The 20,903-nt window shown below is 39.1% G+C and overlaps 1 long non-coding RNA gene across 2 annotated transcripts; it reads left to right on the top strand.

Annotated features, from left to right (window-relative positions):
* Positions 1–1,344: 1,344 nt before the first annotated feature.
* On the top strand, positions 1,345–20,654 carry LOC138822448 (uncharacterized). Of its 2 annotated transcripts, none has more exons than XR_011370465.1 (3): positions 1,345–1,396; positions 10,780–10,869; positions 20,581–20,654. It is a non-coding gene; the product is annotated as an uncharacterized lncRNA (long non-coding RNA). The 2 variants fall into 2 exon arrangements; XR_011370464.1 differs by lacking the exon at positions 20,581–20,654 and adding an exon at positions 12,754–12,864.
* The last annotated feature ends 249 nt before the right edge of the window (positions 20,655–20,903 follow it).

Below are 20,903 nucleotides of genomic sequence, written 5' to 3'. Positions count from 1 at the left end.
ACTTCTAACACTATTCTGTTTTGCTCCCCAAGTCAGTGGATGTTCCCCTTTTCTTATAACTTACTTTGGCCATTTTCATATTTAGTAACTGATGTCAAAAGCATTGAAATTTCTCAAAGATTTGTCTCCAGCCATCTTCCTTTTATTCTATTCTCTCTCTAGGCAATTCTAGTAGTAGATAATGTGGGTGCAGCTGCCATCTGTCTCAGAAATTTGTTTCACTTCTGCCATTTCTTCTTCAGAGAGGATTTTTGTTTTGAGCCATCTCTGCTGGATTTTGAAATCTAAATCTTTAGCTTCTTGAATTTTGCTCATTTATTTTCCTCAAACCTTTCCAATCCCATCACACAGAAAACAATACGGATAGTCACAAACTTGCCCACACACATTCATAAATTTAGTTCATTTCTTTTTCCAGTTGTCGGAAGCAGCTACTTTCTAATTATTTGATAAAGTTTTCTGCCCTGTTCTACCACTGTCGTACATCTCTCAGTGTCTCTTCTGAGTCTATCAGAAGAGTTTGGGTTTTTTGTTCATTTGTTTTAAGACTCATTTCATCCTAAATACAACTGTGTATAAGACTAGTTTAGCTGAGTACTGATTACTCACACCTGAAATCCTAGCTACTCAGAAGGCTGAGAACAGAGGATCATGGTTTGAAGCCGGCCAAGAAGAAAAGACTGTGAAACTTTTATCTCTGATAAATTGCTCAGGAAAACCTGAAAGTGGTGCTTTGGCTCAAGTGCTAGAGCACTTGTGCAAAGTGAAGAGCTGAGGGACAGTGCCCAGGCACTGAGTTCAAGCCCCACGACTAGATAGATAGACAGATAGATAGATAGATAGATAGATAGATAGATAGATAGATAGATAGATAGATAGATAGATAGATAGACAAACACATATGTGTATATATATGTGTGTGTGTGTATATATATATATATAGATAGATTCATCTTGCATCAATGATATTTTCCTATTAAGTTAAATTTCAATTTTAGCATGTTGTACACTTATTATTCTCTGTGTTATTATACTAGTCTCTATATTGGAACATTTCTATCAATCTCTGCTTGTTTGGATCATTCCTCACAGGGTATTACTTCTTATCTTTTTTACTTCATGTTTGCATTTCTAAAAGTGCTTTCTTTTTCTCTCTTCCTGACTTATCTCCCTTGGCATAACAAAGCCACAACTATCCTTTAAATATAAAAACATTTGCAAAAATCTTCACTCCAAGAGATAGAAAAGAAGACCTGACTAGACAGGTAGATAGGAATTGTGAGATTCCAAAGTTCCATGACTAAGATAGGGATTCTAGCAGTGGCATTCTACATTCTATTCAACATCCTACTCAGGAAACAATCAAGACGGCTTCCATTTCAAAATTCCCTTAGAGGTACCTAAGTCTGCTTACATTAAACCAAAGCTCACAGTCCTGTTCTGACACCTAGGGGTCGATGCTACTCATATGTCCTCTGTCCTTTCAATTGGAGAAGATTAGTAGCAGGTGACACCATACCTCTTTAAAGGAATCCCCAATAACCTGCTTTAGGATCAAACTATCTACCTGGGGTATTGAAAACCAATTATTTAGAAATTTGTTATTTAAATATTATTAAATTAATATTAATCTTTCAGGTTTGTTTTCTTAGATACTATCTGGCTCCATTTATAATTCACAAAAATAAGGAACATAAGCATAATCTGAATTTAATCACAGTTGACACTCTTTGGAGCTGCGAGATTTAACAATTTTATTAAGTAATAAAATGCATTGAATTTAATACAAATGTATTAAATAAATTATATTATAAATAATAGTAATTTAAAAATAAATAACTTGTAATCCTATTTTATTTATAAGCTAAAAATAGATAATCAATTCAGCAAATTAGAATACAAAATAGTCAATATCACCCTTTATTGTTAGCAGTTCAAACTTGGGGGAAAATCCCTTTAATGAAGCCTCAACATTCTTCTGCAAAATATTATATAAGATACATAATTCAGGATGAAAAATGCATAAAGTTTCATGAACTGAGAAACTGTTCTGTAATTATAGCTTACCAGTGGTGCTCATTATCCTAAGATGAGTTTTCACTTTAATCGTACTTAATGTTAAACTTTATTAAATCTGTGACATTGAAATAGATATTACAAAATGCACTGAATTGAATTAAGTGGTATCGTAAGATCGTATTAAAACGTTAGACTCATTCCTCTTTCTCTGCAGGGCTCTCTATTCAAAAACAAGTCAAAACTGGCTTGCTTGACTGCACTTTAACATATTTCCTTTCTATTCTGTAATTTATCTGCTCACTCCTAGTCTAAACGTGTAAGTACATGCTATGGTTTAGACATATCCCACTATACATAATTCAGGTCTTTCCAGTGTGTTGTTATTAAGATGCGGGACTTTTGAGGAGTAAGTGGCCATGGGTGCACCTCTCTTTCCACGAGGCTGACCCAGAAGAAAGAGATTTCATGTGGTCTTTGGCTAACTTACTTTTCTGCCTTCTATCACATGAGGACCCAGAGTTCTTCTCCAAGAGGATACAAAAAGAAGATGCATCCTTGGAGAAAAGAATCGCTGTCCTCAGACAGACAATTTTGTCCCAATCATGGACTCCAAACTATAATAAATGTACTTCTGCTTTTTTCTACTTTATATTCAGCCTTGAGTATTATGTTATAGTAGCAAAAACAAATCAAGACAGTACATATCTGATATTCCTGCTCTACACTGGACCAGAGCTTAGCTCTGCTGCTGTCTATGGAGATTCAAGCTCATTCATTTATCTTCACTTTTAATTAAATGCTCATTAAGTTAGTTGTCTTGACACCCAGAACCCCTCTTATGGTCCTCAACCATTTGTGTTCACTGAAGGGGTCACCAAGGCTGGTGCTCCAGACATCCTTGTGGCATAAAAGGCATTGCAGGGGCTGGGAAGGTGGCTCAGTGGTAGAGTGCTTGCCTTGCATGCCTGAGGCCCTGGGTTCCATTCCTCAGCACCACATAAGCAAAAAGAAAAAAGCCGGAAGTGGCACTGTGGCTCAAGTGGTAGAGCACTAGCCTTGAGCTGAAGAGCTGAGGGACAGCGCCCAGGCCCAGAGTTGAGACCCTATGACCGGACCCCTCCCCAAAAAAAAAGCATTGCAGTGCTTTTGCTGTTGCTGCCCAGGGAGGCTCTTCTGTCTTCCCAATCTGTTGTTACCAATTTGTTGTAGAAACCTTGTGGATGCACTCTCAATTTTCTATATTATCTAACTTTCAGCTCTTCTTCCATCACATCCCTTCTTAAATTTTAAGTGTAGGCCTTAAGGGACTGAGAAAGGCAAACATTTTCAGAAACAGACAAGGTAATGTCTCCAAACCATATACGGTATATAAAGTTCAATATACTGTACTTTGAAATAAAGTTCAATATACTGTACTTTGAAATAATGTTTTATATTTGAAGGTCCTCTCCCTTAACCACAGGAGACTTTGTAAACCTTCTCTGCACAGCATCTATGTTAGGACAACAAACTAGGTCCACAATCAAGTCCTGTGCCTAAGTACAGTAATCAATCGAGTTAGATTTGACTCTGGGCTTGTGGTTTTAGAAATGTCATGGTTTCTTCACTTTTATTTACCAGAAGGAGTGACACCACTGAAAGCCATAGGCTAGGCTTCTGTCTTGCACTGGTGCTCCACATCTCAGAAACTCCAGGAGCCCGCTGTCAATTACACGATGCTACTCTCCCACAGCTGGTTATGCAAGTGAAGCACTGAGAATGCTATCTTTACTGAAGCCTAATGTTGGCCCTGACACCTGCATTAATTATTGTAGTGGAACCTATTAAAGAACAGAACATGAAAAAATGTGTCCTCAACAGTTCCAAAAGGACAATTCCAGATTATTACCAGCTAACCACAAAATCATATGCTGGAGGAGGAATTAAACAATTTTAAACCACTTGGAGCAACAATAACACAAAATAATTTTGGTTAAAAGCAAAGACAAGGCAGAGTATGAAAAAGAGCAGCCAGGTGCCAGTTGCTCATGCCTGTAATCCTAGCCTCTCAGGAGGATGAGATCTGAGGATCACAGTTCAAAGCCAGCCCAGGCAGGAAAGTCCATGAGACACTTATCTCCTATAAACCACTAGAAAACCGGAAGTGGTGCTGTGGCTGAAGTGGTAGAGCTCTCGCCTTGAGCTGAAGAGCACAGGGACAATGCCCAAGCCCAGAGTTCAAGCCCCACAACTGACAAAAAAAGAAAGAAAGAAAGAAAGAGAGCAGACCTTAGAGGCAGACATTTCTGAAACCTCAGTTAGCGTCTACAGCTATGAAATGGCAAGGAATATCGTCAAAATTAATGAACCAATTATGACATTTGTAAAATAATTATTTCTAGGATGCCTGTAAATAATTCAAATGATAAAACCAAAGTAACTAGCAGAGTGCTTCAGTATGTAAGATATAGAACTAATTATTTTGGTTAGATTTTTCATTAGCTTTAACAGTATCTCTCTATTATTCACTATTCATAAAAATATCCTTGAGAACATTTCTATACTATTAGACTTCTAAAGTATAAAAAATACCTTTAATAGTAGTACCAATTCCTTAGTTCAGTAATTTGAGAGAAACTTCAATTCAGCCACATGTGGAATCGGTGAGAAATAAATTTTGCGTGGATATAGTTTTGAATTGATATTGGGTGAACAAATTGCATAATAAGATATATACATAAATAAATAACATCTATAATTAACTAGATAAATTTCTTAGAAATGTCAAGCTTAATTACAATTCAATTCTGTAAGACATGCTTTCATTCAGAGTTAAATTAAGCTCTGTCAGTGATTTAGAAGATTTTTGAAAATATTCATTGGCTCTAAATCTTTTTTTTTTTATTAAAAAGTACTTCTTCTTACCACCAGAAATACAAAAGGAAGTTCTCAAAAGCAAATTGCAAAGGCTAAAGGACAAAAACATTTGCCCAGAATAGGTTCTCCAAAAAGCAATGCTTATAGATCTTTAAAAAATGAACTCACTTTTTTCTTGAAGAAAATGTGGTATATACACACAATGGAATTCTATGCCTCCATCAGAAAGAATGACATTGCCCCATTTGTTAGGAAATGGAAAGACTTGGAAAAAATTATATTAAGTGAAGTAAGCCAGGCCCAAAGAAACATGGTTTCCCTTATTTGCAATATCTAGTATATGTCTGAGTCAAGCAGAAAAGGTCAGACAAAGGTGATGTTAGGGAAATGAACCCTAAGATATGTATTCAAATGTTTTTTTTTCTTTCATGCAATTGTTTCTAATGCATTTATAAGATTTTTTTTTGTTGCTTTGTATGTTCCTCCCCCACAGTATAACCCCTGCTTTCACTGTATTTCATGTCGGTATAATTTGTGGAGGGGAAGGGGAAAAACAAGTCGTTTAAATAGGGATACAGGTGGTCCCATTGCAACAGTGAGAAGTACAAGTCGTTATGTGGAAAATGAACTTTACAACTTTGGGGGGGCGGGGAGGATTTGGGGGGAGTGGGGGGGAAGATAGGAAAGGATGGGAAGGGGAAACAAAGGAGGAGGCTACAATGCTTGATAAGAAATGTACTCATTATCTTGCCCATGTAATTGTAACCCCTCTGTACAGTATTTTCACAATAAAAAAAATTAATTAATTAAAAAAAATGAACTCACTAAGAATAACAGTAAAAGCCGGGCACCAGTGGCTCATACCTGTAATCCTAGCTACTCAGGAGGCTGAGATCTGAGGATTGCAGTTCAAAGCCAGCCGGGGCAGGAAAGTCCGTGAGACTCTTATCTCCAATAAACCACCAGAAAAACAGGAAGTGGTACTGTGGCTCAAGTGGTAGAGCGTTCACCTTGAGCTGAAGAGCTGAGGGACAGCACTCAGGCCCAGGGTTCAAACCCCATGACCGACAAAAAAAAAAAAAAAGAATAACAGTAAAGCAAATCAGGAGATAAAGATTATTTCTTTGAAAACTTGGAAAAAATTATATTAAGTGAAGTAAGCCAGGCCCAAAGAAACATAGGTCCCATGGTTTCCCTTATTTGTAATATCTAGTATATGCATGAGTCAAGCGGAAAAAGTCAGATAATGTGATGTCAGGAAAATGAACCCTTAGATGTGTATTTTAATGTTTTTTTCTTTCATGCATGTGTTTCTAACGCATTTATAAGATTATCTCTTTGTTGCTTTGTATATCCTTCCCCCACAGTATAACCCCTGCTTTCACTATATTTGATGTCAGTATAACTTGTGGAGGAGATGGGGAAAAACCAGTTGTTTAAGGATACAAGTGGACCTGTTGCAACAATGAGAAGTACAAGTTGTCATGTCCAAAACTAGCTTTACAACGTAGGTGCGGGGGGGGGGGGGGGGAAGGAGAAGGATTGGGATTGGGGGGGATGGGGGAGGCTGGGAAGGGATGTGAAGGGCAAACAAAGGAGGAGGCTGCAATGCTTGGTAAGAAATGTACGCATTATCCTGCCCACGTAATTGTAACTCCTCTGTACAGTATGTTCACAAATAAAGTTAAATTAAATTAAAAAAAGAAAGAAAAAGAAAAAAAAAGATTATTTCTTTGAATCACTTTTGGTGAATGCAACCTGAGTGAGTTCTTATTTTGAGACGATTATAATCTATTTATGTTTGGTTATTTTGTCTTTGTGTTACATCAGGTTCAGTTAGGGGTAAAAGTTTATATTTGACAATGCAGGAGAAAAGCTACTTGAGAAATTCAAAGAATAAATTCTTAAATAAATATGGAACCCAACACTAGAAGTAAAGAAAGAAGATTGGAGTTTTAGAGGAACTCAATCCAGGGTGACTTAAAATGAAGCAATGAATGCTCCATTGGGGATGTGAACTCAGGTGCTTTCTGCTCAGTGAATTCAGCAGTGAACCAATTGCATTATTAAAATGCAATCAACATTATATATATATATTATATATATTATATATATATATTATCCAGACTTTGAAAGAGTAAGATTTTCTTGCTTATGTAATTTTGTTATTGCTTCAAAAAGTATATGTTTTTTCAGAAGAGAGTTTATGAGGAAATGGCCTAAAGTAAAAGGAATAAAAGTTACCACGGAATATAGCCACTCATGAGTATCACAGGTAGGCAAAGAGGAGAAGCAGTCAGGATTTGATTTGGCTGGGGATGAGTGGAGGACAATGGGAGGAGAGGAAGTACAAATGCTGGCAGAGTCGAGAAAAGGCTACAGTACTTTCAGTGCCCCATCTTTCATGGTCTGGCTTTGGTAGGGATTGACATAAAGCTTGGAGTTTCTTCACACAAAAAATAATAAGACTGACTATTCTGAAAGATAGTAGCCACAGTTGCTGCCTACTGGAGAATGGACCTGAAACAGACAGAGTTTAGAACAGAGACCACTAAGAGGCAAGGAGGAGATAGAGACAAAGATCAGTTTTAATTGGCTGTGACCTTTTCATATTTAAATAGGTCTCTGACTACCAAAGACTCCTTCCTATAATATGTGTAATTAATACCATAAAGATAGATCATTCATCTAAACAGATCTTACTAGATGTCAGACACTATTTTCTCACACAGATTCACTCATTTCATGGCCAGAAGAGTGACAGAAACAAGTCTCTTGACACTTCTCATGAGGAAGTTGAATCCTTTGATAGCTGGCTGAAAGCCTCTACCACTTAATACTCTTGCGTTTACATGCCTGCAAAAACCCTCGGCATGTGGGTAATACCAGAGACCGCCATGGGTATCTGGGTAACCTTGGATCTTCGTTGCATCCATCTACCAGTGCCTGGATAACCAAACATTGGAAACACTGGGCTCCCTGAGCTTCCTGCTCAAAGAATTGTGACATCCTTGAGCTAGTGATGGGTGGGGTCTGGCCAATTCCTGAGCTGCATTCAAGGCCTCTTTCCTGCAGTTCTAATGCAAAGCACTTGGCTTCCTTTCCATGGCCTTCATGACTTCAACCTCCTCCTTATCTACAATGTTCAAAGAGCGCCTTTTCTTGCCAAACTACATTTTTGTTTCAAGTCTTTCCTCTGACTTTTTTGTTCCAATTCCCACTGCCAGCCTTCCTTAAAGCTCCCAGCAATAAACATGTCACATTCTGAATGCTTGGTTGCCTTGAAATTTCTTCTGCCACATTAGCCCCTCACCTTTCACTGCAGCCTGTCACCAGGGGCAGGGCCAGGATGGAATACAGACAAGTTCTTCAACACCAGTGAACTTAAACGGCTTCTGTCTCTGTTCCTTTCTGCAGTTTGACACGCTCAGTCTTTATTGTCTGCACTTTCTATCAGCATGATGGTCTTCTAAACTCCCTCCAGAATCAATTAAGCTAGCTCTAAAGACAGCATTCTAGGCCTTTTCTAGTCCACATCTCCAAGCTTTTCCAAATTCCTCCACAAACTAGTCAATTCAAAGTTTGGAACCACAGAGTTAGATAAACACCACAATCTCACAATTGTCTTTGTTAGCCATTTTTTCACTACTTTGACAAAATATCTGAGCAGAAGAACATAAGGGAAGGAAACTTTATTTTTCTCCCATATGAAACATTTCAGACATCAGATGATGGAAAACCATCAGGAAGATGGCAGAACAGAATATGGCTGGCTAGTTAGCTTTCTCCTCTTTCTCTTTTTATATAAAAAGTATCCATGCAGACCTTCATTGTATGGGATGCTGCCATCCATACCGGGGCAGTTCATCTCTGCTCTGTTGCTCTCACTGGCACATCTAAAAGTGTTGTTTGCTAACTTCTGCTTTTCAATTAGACATAATCATCACACCCTTGCAGTGTTCCATAGGTAGGAAATAGAAGACCTGGGACTCAAGTCCAAAATGATTGATAGTTCTGCCCGAGGAGGCCACTTTTCTCCCCTGTCCCTCCCTGTTTTCCCTGCAGTACCCACATTCCCTACTCTAGAAGTATCCACCCAGCACCTGCATCACCTACATGACCAGCACACAGGGGGGCAGTTACCTCTCACACTCTGAGATCACATCGGTATCCGCTGTGACAGGAGCTACCTCCTGCCTACCCCCTTCCTACTTAACTCCAACCCGGCTGGGGGTGGACCCTTTTGGGCAGGCCAACAGTTTGATCTCTTCCTAATCAACTCTCTTCTGCCTGAACCATGTGGTGGTTTCCTTTCAGTGAATCTTACCTCTGGTACCAAAACCCGGGAGGGGACAGAGTCAGGAGTTGCTGGATTCCCCGCCCCCTCCTTCTCTTCCTGAGGGTCAATCTGCTTCCTTGACCACCCCTCTTCAAACCAAACTGCCAAAAGCTGGAAGAACCCCACTTTGAACTTCTTGCCTTTACCATTGCTGGCTACACAGTCACCACCTTGTCTCCTCCCTGTGTCTGGGGAGTGATGTCCCTCCCATGTCTGGTGAGTGACTACAAGCCTCTGACTCTCTGTCTGTCTAGTTGTGGCACCACACCAGAGGGCTTCTACACCTCCTTGGCTGGTCATTTCCCATTTCAGGGATGCCTAAACCTGGGGATCTGACCTTCACTCTAAAATTCACAAGGTGGACAGGGATACCTTCCATCCATAACCTCTGATCACCCATCAGACTCCTCCCCTTCTACATCCTATGAGAACATACCCTTTCACATTCTACAGAACTACTCCCTGCCCTTCTATGTTCTACAGAATACCACCCCCCCATCGTTACCAGATCTAGATGTCCCTTTCACTAAAGGACTAAAAACACCTTTTAACTTTCTGCAAATTCAATGGCAAATGATGAGAAGTCCTGTACATCCAGGCATGTATACTAATATGCCTTATCTATCTAGATCTTGGTTAGCTGTGTAAAATTGTGTTTGTTGGCAAAAGTGTTGGTTTTTAAAATTTTTAACTCTAAAAGTGACCATGTGGACAAAATAATGTCATTTTGCTGCTGGAATTCCAAAAGTGTCTACAGCTGATATTCATTTATGCACTCCTTAAAACCTATGTGCATAAGTATGTGTGTGTGGGTGAACATGTCCAAAGTAATCTCATTACAATACAATACATCATGGTGTAGAAATTATTTGCTTTTTGACAGAATTGCAACTAATGTGAAACTTGTGTGAAGGGACTTAGTTATTAAGTGTGCTTCTTGTTAAAGGAAAATGGGAAAAATCTTTATCAGTAAAAGAAGTAAAAGGAATGAGATCCAGACTTGCTTCTAGCTAGCCGTGATGGGGAAAACCAGTGAGGAGAAATGTAAAGAAGGAAAAGAAGGAGGGAAGTTAGTAAAGAAACCTATAGGAAAGCAATTGAGGGAACAAAAAATTATTTCCTTTGTCTAGAAAAGGATTTGGAAAGCAATGATCTTCTTAAATGTTTATTAAAGGGAGACAGACAAACCCCAAAAGGTTTGAGTATGTAGCAGATGGTATGATTATGTCTTTAAAGATAGAGCTTATGAATAAAGTTAGTATGTAATGAATAAAGTTAGTATGTAATATGATTTAAATAAGATCAAGATATATATCGATGTAAAACCAGCCTCAAATTCTTTATATCCACCTATACACAATAATAGCTATTTGTTTATGTTGAGGTCCTTATATGTCTGTTTCTCAAGAATGTGGGCAGCCTTGAAAACTGAAACATCTTCCTCATTCTTCATTGTAATCACAAAGGTTTGACTTGGTAATAGTGGTTTTAATTAGTGCCTTATATTCAGTTAAAAAAATAAGAAAATATGATTGCTTAATTGCTATTTCATTTTGCATTTACAGATCTTCTGTGATGATTACAGGTAGGCCTACAGAGGGGCATGGACTCTTACAAGTTTATCGGATGTAACTTTGGCTCTCAATAGGTCCCAGGTAACTCATGCCTATAAAACTAATTCTATTTGATTTCCTTGTTGCTTTAATTGGAAATAAAAAGGGTTTTGTGGCAAAAGCTCAGTGGGTCAAAAAATCGCAGTTCGAAGCCAGCCTGGGAAGAAAAAATCCCTCTGAGATTCTTATCTCCAACAACTTGCTCTAAAAAAGCCAGACATGACACTGGCTCAAAGTGGTAGAGTGCTAGCCATGAGCTAAAGAGCTCAGGGACAGTGCCCAGGCCAATGAGCAAACATGTCAACTGGAAAGAGTTAGATGAGATGACGTCACATCCTAAATGGAGTCACTTTGTACAAGTCCTTTGAAAATTAACCAGAGCCCAGAGAGCAAGAGAAATAGTTAATGATCATGCCTAAGGTTCAAAGTGAGTCTTCGACTCAGGACAGTTTGCCTTGGCAGCTTCCTCTGTCTCCCGTATATACTCCACAATCCACACATCTACCAAGGCCTCTCATCAGGCTGTAAATCACTCCAATCTAGCCCCAGCTTCTGAATGCTTAGACTTACAGTCTACCATGCTCTCCACTACCCAGTTGCCAGATGTCTGAAGTAGCTAGGGGACCTTCTTCACCAACTCCAGGACTCTCTAGAATGCAGTAGATAGGAACTAGCTGAACTTGCCAAGTCAACCAATCTTTAGTTTTCTACCCTGAACCCTTCCTTGTATTTTTTCTTATTGCTCAACCCCTGGTTTGTAAGATTTCTTTCAGACTTTATCCAAGGACACATACATGCCTTCACCACCAAGGTACAGTTGCTGCTTGCTGGCTTCTCTCAGACCAGACAACAACTCAGCTTTCTACCCCTAATGTCAATATCAACACTCCTTGCCAGCAGGAAGTAGTCAAAGAGAATCAATGCCCCTTTTTACTTTATAACTATCAAAAGCTTGGAATGATAGGTCCACTTGGGAAGGCTGCTTTTCTCTGTGTCAGTCTGCATGAAGACTTCTCCCCTTCCTACACTGTTTTCCATACAGGACCTCTGTACCCTACTCTAGAAGTCTCTGCCCAGCATCTGCATTACCTGGGTGACCAGCACACCTGGGAGCAGTTACCTCTCAGACTCTAAAATCATTCGCATCCTCTGTGGCCACACCTCCTCCCCACCCCCTTTCTACTTAACTCCAACAATGCCAGGAGTTGACCCTTTTCCTGTGTACCTTCCAGTGTGGGGTGGACAGGCAGTTTGCTCTCTTCCTAATAAACTCTTTTCTGCCTGAACCACGTGGCAGTTTCCTTTCGGCAAACCTTACAATGATCTGTGTCTAGGGTTTGTTCTGTGTCATTGTCAAGGATAATGTCATCCAAGGTCATTCATCTGTTCTGCTGTTTTACTCAGCCATTCAGATGAGCACAGCTTTCTCTGTTAACCCCCATCACCCCTCCTTTGTTTCCTTGGTGTCTGCATCTACTAAATGATAAGGTGAAACATTCACCCCTCCTTCTCTACATTGAATCTATTGATTCTTAAGACCCTTGAACTGGTACCAGCTTTCTTGAATAATGCCTCTATCTGCCCTCCTGAGTTTCCACTGACTGTTACTTTCCAATATGGTGAAGTACAGTTGATGTAAATTATTTGAGTCACAGGCTGAATAACATTATGCATCATGATAAATGCTCAGAACTGAACTTAAATTCTTCTCCTATTAGAGCATTATTATTTTCCTTTCAGATAAAACATTTTATCAAGAGATGTTGGCCTCTGAGATTTGTCTTCTGTGTTTAACAATATAAGGTTTACTTCATCAGGAGAGTTTAGTGCAAACCTGTATTTCAGGAACAAAATTCTGTTATTAAAAATATCAGTCATTCTTAACTATTATTCAGGCCACACTCTCTGCTTCTTTCATTTGGGCAGACAGGAAGAACATTGTCAAAAGAATCCTTTGCCACAGGAGCACAAGATTTGGCAACTGAAAGGGGTTTGGGAATGAACCGACTTGCCTGGATCCGAAAGATGCAACTTATCCCTGTCATAGCCATGATGCGAGCTGAATTAAAAGTAAAACCACACTGAAAATCATAAATAAAGCCAATCTGTAAATAGCTTCTCAGATCCTCCTCCCTTTTCTCTCCCTCTTTTATTAAGTATTCTGACTGTAGGGGATTTCAATTCTGAAAGAAAAGCCAGAGAAGCTCAATAAGTAAATCTTCACATAAAGAATACAAAGAGTCACCAGGGGATGTAGGAACATGCTCAGACACTGAACAGAGAACCAGGACTTGTGAGGAGGTGGGAGGATTTGTCGACACAGCTCTACCAGAAATGTCCAAGTGGAAGCACAAGGAAGTGACCAAAACAAATGTTGTTGTGAGAAAGAGAACCCACCTGGGATTAGTAATCTCCATTAGAATATTTTAAAACGGGCTTTAAGAGAATTATTTATATACATTACCTGGAAATGGATGAAAATGCAAACCTTTTCTCACATTCTCCACTTCGTTCTCCTCCTCTTCCTCCCTCTTTTGTTACCCTAATGTATGAAAATATTGAATAACCCTCTCTCTACATGTGTTAATTTAACAGTCAAGTAACAAACATACAAATTCACCTTCAGTTTTATAGAAGGATAAGAGCCAACGCTCTCTTTAAAATACTGGGATGCCAAAGGTTTAAAATTATGTAACAGCATTCCTTTGCAACAAAAGCAGAAGAGGGTATACTCTATTCTGGATATGAAAGGGGAACAGAAGGATAGAAATGATCAAAGTATATTATACACCTGCATGAAAATATTACAATGAGGCCTATTATTTTCTTCGGTTATTTCATGCGAAGAAAACACAAATAGGGCGCCAATTATGGTTTTTATCTTGAAAACTAAAGAACAAGGTATTTGGACCAAGTCTTACTGAGCGGTACATTGTTGTATGTAATTGTATTCATAATCATATTCCTGAGTAAAGAACAGCAAGAATAATGATGACTGTATTTTTGCACTTACTATACAGCAGCCATTTTGCTCTTCAATTTTTTTTGTGCAGCACTTTACCCATGGATTAGGGTAGGTACACCTTTGTGTCATGTCTATTTTTTAATCCTTGAACATTGGGAAATATTTCTATTAGAAAAACACTAGCTAAAGAAACTTACATTTCAAAAGAGAAGGCACAGAAGCTCAATAAGAAAATCTTCATGTAAAGAGTCACCAGAGGATGTTCTTGATTTTACTTTTCCTTCCTCCTTCCTTCCTTCTTTCCTTCTTCCTTTTTCTTCTTTCTTTCCTTCTTCCCTCTTCTCTTCTTCCTACTCTTCTTTTTCTTCTTCTTTCTCCTCCTTTTCATCTCCTTTCTTTATAATCTCTCTCTCTCTCTCTCTCTCTCTCTCTCTCTCTCTTTCTCTCTCTCTCTCTCTCTCTCTCTCTCTCTCTCTCTCTCTCTCTCTCTCTCTCTCTGTGTGTCTCTTGGGCTAACTCTCAAACTCAGGGCCTCTACCACATTAGTGAAGCACTTTACTTCTGAATTATACCGTTGTCTGTGAAATTTGATCTTTGACAAATATATCTCCTGTTTCTCATATGCAAAGTTAACCATGCTAATGCCTAGGGCACAATTATGAGGATAACAAAATTTATAACTTCATTAGATTGTCACCTCTGGTTACTATCACTTTGCCCATCCCTATTACCACCCTATTATTCAACAGTTTTTAGTGAGTTTAGTGAGTTCTGCCATCTTCATTCACAGATGCAATGTCTTTGGTATTTTTCACTCAGTTGCATCTTTTTTAACAATTAGCATCCACTAAAGGAAAATGGATGGCAGGAATGTAAAGCAGTTACTGTCCGGGCACTGAGATGGGTGAGCAAGCAAAGAAGGTACAGGAGGGTGAACATGGCCAAAATAATTTGTGCGTATGTGTGAAACTTGAATAATGAAACTAGTTGACTTTGTTTTGTAAAAATAGCATAGGGAAGGAGGGACAATGATGGAGAAGGTGATCTGACCAAGGCACAGGGCACACATATAGAGCATGTCAAAATAAAATCCTCTCATACAACCCATACTAATAAAATCTATAGGAAAAAAATCTCTGAGTAGCCGCGTGTGGCAGAAGAGGTAAAGCTCTTTGAATCCTTTGTCTCACATCAACACTATGTAAAGAAGTGGTTGAATGAACACACCTGACATGTGTTGTATTTCCTCCCATGAACAAATGGAGATAGCATAGATTGCATTGCAACTTCTGAGGAAATGCACATAAATATTGAAAAGCATAAAAAAATCCTTTCGCAGATGCAGCCCTATAGAAGATGTTGTTTGTTGGCTATTAAAACTTTGCTCTTCTTTTGTACGTTTCTTTTAATTTCAGCAATCCTTAAAGATTACTAGCTATTGCTTATCAGTTAGTGTCTGGACAGCTGGGTTCTGTCTCCCTTGATGCATTTTAATCAGGTCACTGGAAGGAAACTCAGCAGCTGAAAGCTATCTGTTTCCTTTGCACTGATTGAATAATATAATTAGAAGTATTTTATCAGCTTCCCATGGCAGAAGAGAAAAGCTCCTCTGAATGTGGTCTCCTTGATGTGACTGGACAGCATTTTTTAACACTTGAGGAACTTGTCATATAAATCATTACCTCATACTCTAAGATTGTATTAACTTCTTGGGGCTTATGTGTGCTGGCTGCTCACAGAAAAGACTTCCAGAAAGCCTGTAGCTTTCCAAATCACAAATCCCAGGACGTGTGAGATATAGTGAGAACTCATGCTCTTGGTTCACCAATGCTCAGCAACACAAAGATACAGCCCCATCCAGAAAATCCTCACTATTTGCACCTCCCACAAGGTGGAGCCTCTGGAGATTTGTGACAAAAAAAAAATGTAGTTCTCTCGTCTCTCATTCCATCTATATATGCCTTATAGCAGGGTTGCAAAAACTTTACAACTTATTTGAATTTCTGAGCCCAGGTTTTTTTGTTTGTTTGTTTGTTTTTTGGTCAGTCGTGGGACTTGAACTCTGGGCCTAGGCGCTGTCCCTCAGCTCCTCAGCTCAAGGAGAGCACTCTACCACTTGAGCTACAATGCCACTTCCGGTTTTCTGGTGGTTTATTGGAGATAGGAGTCTCACGGTCTCTCCTGCCCAGGCTGGCTTTGAACCGCGATCCTCAGATCTCAGCCTCCTGAGTAGCTAGGATTACAGGCATGAGCCACCAGCGTCCGGCGAGCCCAGGTTTTTTTAATATGGAAAACAGGGCTATAAATTAAATCCCTACTTCATCATATTATTTCCTTTATAATAAGGGTTGTTTGTTTGGTTTGGTTTGGTTTTTTTGGGTCCGGTCATGGGGCCTGAACTCTGGGCCTGGGCGCTGTCCCTCAGCTCTTCAGCTCAAGGCTATCACTCTACCACTTGAGCCACAGTGCCACTTCCGGCTTTTTTCTTTTTGCTTATGTGCTGCTGAGGAATCGAACCCAGGGCCTCATGCATGCAAGGCAAGCGCTCTACCACTGAGCCAACTTCCCAGCCCATAATAAGCAAGTGTACATGTTCAGATAATACAAGCTTAATAATACTGATTAACTCAATATATAGAAAAGTTGGATTTTCTAAACTACCGTAAATTGTGTGTAATTTATATATACCAGTCCATACAGATCGAAAGAGTTCAGTTAAATAAATTGTATTGAAATTATATTCCCTTGCACAATTCTCAATGAAAACAGGATTTAGACCTTTCCTAGAATGACCCAAAATTCCACTGGAACCTTTTCTAGACAATTCCAGCTACCTAACTCCACCATCAAGCAACCACTTTCAGATTTCTTCTTGTCCTTTTCTGGTTCTTCAAATGGATGGATTGTCACAGAACACAGAACACATCTGTGTGGGATGTGTTTCTTGATACCCAACATATCATTTCTGAGATTCATCATGTGGCTGTATGAATCTTTACTCTTTGTATGACTATCCAATTCCATGAATATACCACACTTGATCTGTTCCATTGTTGATGTATGACTATCCAATTCCATGAATATACCATACTTGATCTGTTCCATTGTTGAACACTGGGTTGATTCCAGTTTGGAGCTAAGAGAATAAGGCACCGGTGAATTTTCGTCAATAAATATTTTTGCACATTTCTTTTCACATCTCTTTAGGAAGTAATATTAGGGGCTGGGAAGGGGGCTCAGTGGTAGTATTTACCCCATATGTATGAGGCTCTGGGTTTGATTCCACATAAACATAAAAAGCTGGAAGTGGCACTGTGGCTAAAATGGTAGAGTGCTAGCCTTGAGCTGAAGAGCTGAGGGATCGCACCCAGGCCCAGAGTTCAAGACCCACAACCGACAAAAAAAAGAAAAAGAAAGAAAAAGAAAGCAATGCTAGCAGAGATCTAGGTATATGATTTCATAAGTAAACAATGCTAGCAGAGAGCTGGGTATATGGTTTCATAAAAACTGCCCAAATGCTCTGAGTTCTCAAATCGTGCCACACTCACTGGGACAAGTAGAAATGTCCCATAGTTGCACATGCTTGATGTCTTGTACTTTTAGAACTATAGTCAAATCTGATGTGTGGGACGGACCCCCATCCAAAATTTGGTTCAAATGTAAAGACAGACAATGTCAGTCTCACACCAGAAAGTTGTAAAAAAGATTTAATACTGACACAATGAACTTCCTGGGGAGAACAGAACAAGCCCACAACTAGATCAAAAAATGCTTTGAGCAAACAGGAATTGGTGACTGGCTGGGGTTTTATGGCATTTAGGGCACTTGGGTGAAGTTTCCAGCGTGCAAACCTCACAACTTCCAATGGATATCAGCCAAGGGATAAGCAGGCTTTCTTACCAGACTGTCTCGATGTGGACGGGAAGTGGAGGCGGAAGGGGAGACTTGTGAGACAAATATACTCTCCAAGACCCACCAGAGTCATAGGATGCACACAAAAACAAAGAACTGTCTCAGTAGGGCTAAAATTTGCCTTGGCAGAAGGCTGCACCAACAGCTAAAACTCTGACAAGCAAGCACCCTGAGCAGGAAGGCAGGCTGCTCTCTATTTATTGCTAAGGTAGCAGGCTCCACTCCTCTGCATGGATTGGTTGAGCACAGATTCACAATCTGTTCCTGATTGGCTAGTTTGAAGAGGGTGAGCTATATTTACATAAGGTGACCATTAAAAGGCCTTGAAATAAGATTAACAGTACCCAGACAATTGCAAAACATACCCAGCTCCTCTGTTACTTCTCAGGTGTGTCTTTTGAAGTGGGTCTTAATTTCATTTTAGTACAACCAGTTAAGACAAAACCTTACATCTAAAAAAAAAAAAATCCTTCCTTTTCCCAAAGCAGTTCCTGTTTTCTTTTCTCTACTTGCTGATATTGCTTTAGCAGAATAATCAGCAACAGCCAAGCTACCAGGCCAAAGAAGAAACTTCTAAGCAACACATTTTGATAAACGGCTTTTCTCACATTTGTATACAGCCATCACTCAGACCTCAAACATGGAGTCGGACTATCTCAAATGCATCATCTTTGTAATTTGAACTTCTCTCATGTGTGTGAAATAATGTCTCAATTTAGTAACAACTCTTTTACCCAACTAATGATAATAAACAATTTTAATGATATATAGATCACCCATGCTTTCTTTGGTGAAAAATCAATTCGACAATTTTATGCATATAACTGTCTTTTTTCCCTTTCCTATTGGTGATTTATTAGATTTACATGCTTATAGTGAAAGCTATTTAAGAGCTATATATGTGTACATGGAAGTGTGCAACTGACATATATGTATGGATGGATGGATGATATGTGTGATGTGTATATACATAAATGTATTATTTATACACTAATTAACATAGTATTATTTTCATAATTAATTTAGTATTATTTAGTATTAGTATTATTTTCATTATTTTCATGTAGTAAAACTTTGCTGGGAATGGACTATTTCAGTATTGTTCTGTCTTCAAATTTTGTAATCTTGAGTTTATAGAAGCTATTTTAGGCAAATAAACTTTAGGCTGAAATGTTTTTTCTTCAGAATTTTAAACCTGCCATTGAATTATTTTTGCTCTATCCACTCTATGTAATCTTTCCTAGTCTATTTTTCTTCTGTTTTATTTTTATTCTATCTTATTCCCTTCCATTTCATTGTTTTACATTCTGCTAATCTTAACAATTCTATTCTAGTATTGCTTGCAATGAGCTGCTGCTTATGTTTTTTTCATGGCTTTATAAATTATCTTTTTCTTAAACTCTGGCAGAGTGTAAGACTTTTTCTGTATCTTTTATTGCTTTTTCCATCTGATTTAATTTTTCCTGAGCATAGTTTTCTATTTGTTTTGGTTAGAATAGCTCTGCTCTGGGATCTTCAGATTGGTATCTTTCAATTTGGAAACTTCTTAAATTGATCTTTCTGAATAATATTTGTAAGGTATTCTCTTTCTAATTTTCATCTGGATCCCATTATATAAATATGTATAGCCATTTATTTTACATTTTTCTTGTTACTTTTAATTGATTTGTTTTCAGATTCACTATAATTATTTTTTTCTGTTTGTACCTTGCTTTATGTCAACCAAATGAGCTTTTGAGTTTTGCTATTGTATTTTTTCCATTTCTAGTGTATTTATTTTAGAGTTCCAGAAATGAGCTATTTTTCAATTTTGTTTTCCTTGGTTCCTTATCTGTTAACTCTCATATTTACTTTAAAGTCATTGATATTATCTTTAAATTTGACCCATGTCTGGTCCTGCTTTCATTGACTATTTTTATCTTAATTATACGTTGCACATTTCAGCTTTGACTTGTATCATAAGATTGATGCATGGTAGAGATCATACATAAAAGAGCAGTCGACCTGAAGAAAACCTTATTTATCTTCCAAAGAAATACAGGCCTCTACCACTGTGACGTTTGAATGAATCTATTTGAAAATGAAGGTCCGGCCATTGTTGTAGCTTTGGGGAATTCTCAGTTTGCTTCAAGTAGTTGACATTTTCCAATTCCTGAGGCCTTTGAGCTTTTCCCACTGAGAAGCGGCTACTTTTTGAGGGCAGGTGAGGTACTCAGGCGTGGTACTCAGGTGAGGTTACTTGGGTTTGATTAAGAGCCTCCCAGCTGCTAAGCTGTTCCAAGATCGCTGAGCCATGCCTCCTGTGGGTCAGAGCCTAGTTTTAAGTTAGAGCCTCGCCCCAGACGGGGCCTGGAGACCTAACCCACCTCCTGCCCTTCCTGGCTACAATGGGGCCTGGAACTCTCCTCTCTGTGGAGTCTGTGTCTTGTGGACTTTTCTGCCAAGTACCACAATCCTCCCAATCTCAGCCTCCCAGGTACCCTGGGATGACAGGAGCATACCATGGTGCCCTGCAGTGGGTTGAGATGGAGTCTTGCAAACTTTTCTTTCTAGGTCAGTCTTGAACCACAGACCTTCTGGTGCTCCTATAATTATCCTAGTGCTAGTGCCTTCATCACATTTGTTCTGTTTTTAAATCCTTCCCTATCAGCATTCAGAACACAGGGAACACTTCCATGCTAAACAGAATGTCCCGTTGGCCAGCAGCTGTCTTTGCCTATTTATCTTCCCTGCTGTGGATCTCTGTCAGCCACTTTCTGTACCCTGGGAGCTCTCTGTTGTACCACTACCGTGTCTTCAGGTTTGTAGGGTGATTTTCTAATTAACATCAGCTGTGTCTAAGGACGCTTAAGCTGTGTCCTCTGATCTCTCTCCAGTTATTATAGGACCATCCAGGGTCTTGAACTCAGGAAGCTGCTGGATACTAGAGGATCTCCCCCTACCTGCCATCCTTCTCCCTGTCCGGCAGCAGAGGGCAAAGTTCATATCTGTGGCCTTGGAGAATCCAACAGGTACTTCAACTTTTTCTGTCTTGGGAATTTCATGTTCCTCACTGAGTGTCAACACTGTTCAATTTGTGTCAGAAGAAAACAACACTCATCCTGTGAATGCTAACTTATGTAATGCTCGCATTACATAAAAACAAGGTCTTATTATCATTACCCATAATATGCACAGATGTGAGCCACAGACTCTCCTG

Source organism: Dipodomys merriami, unplaced genomic scaffold (assembly GCF_024711535.1).
Source record: "Dipodomys merriami isolate MVZ:Mamm:240054 unplaced genomic scaffold, mDipMer1.0.p SCAF_110, whole genome shotgun sequence".
Taxonomy (NCBI): domain Eukaryota; kingdom Metazoa; phylum Chordata; class Mammalia; order Rodentia; family Heteromyidae; genus Dipodomys; species Dipodomys merriami.
This window is presented reverse-complemented; position numbering and strand designations above follow the sequence as displayed.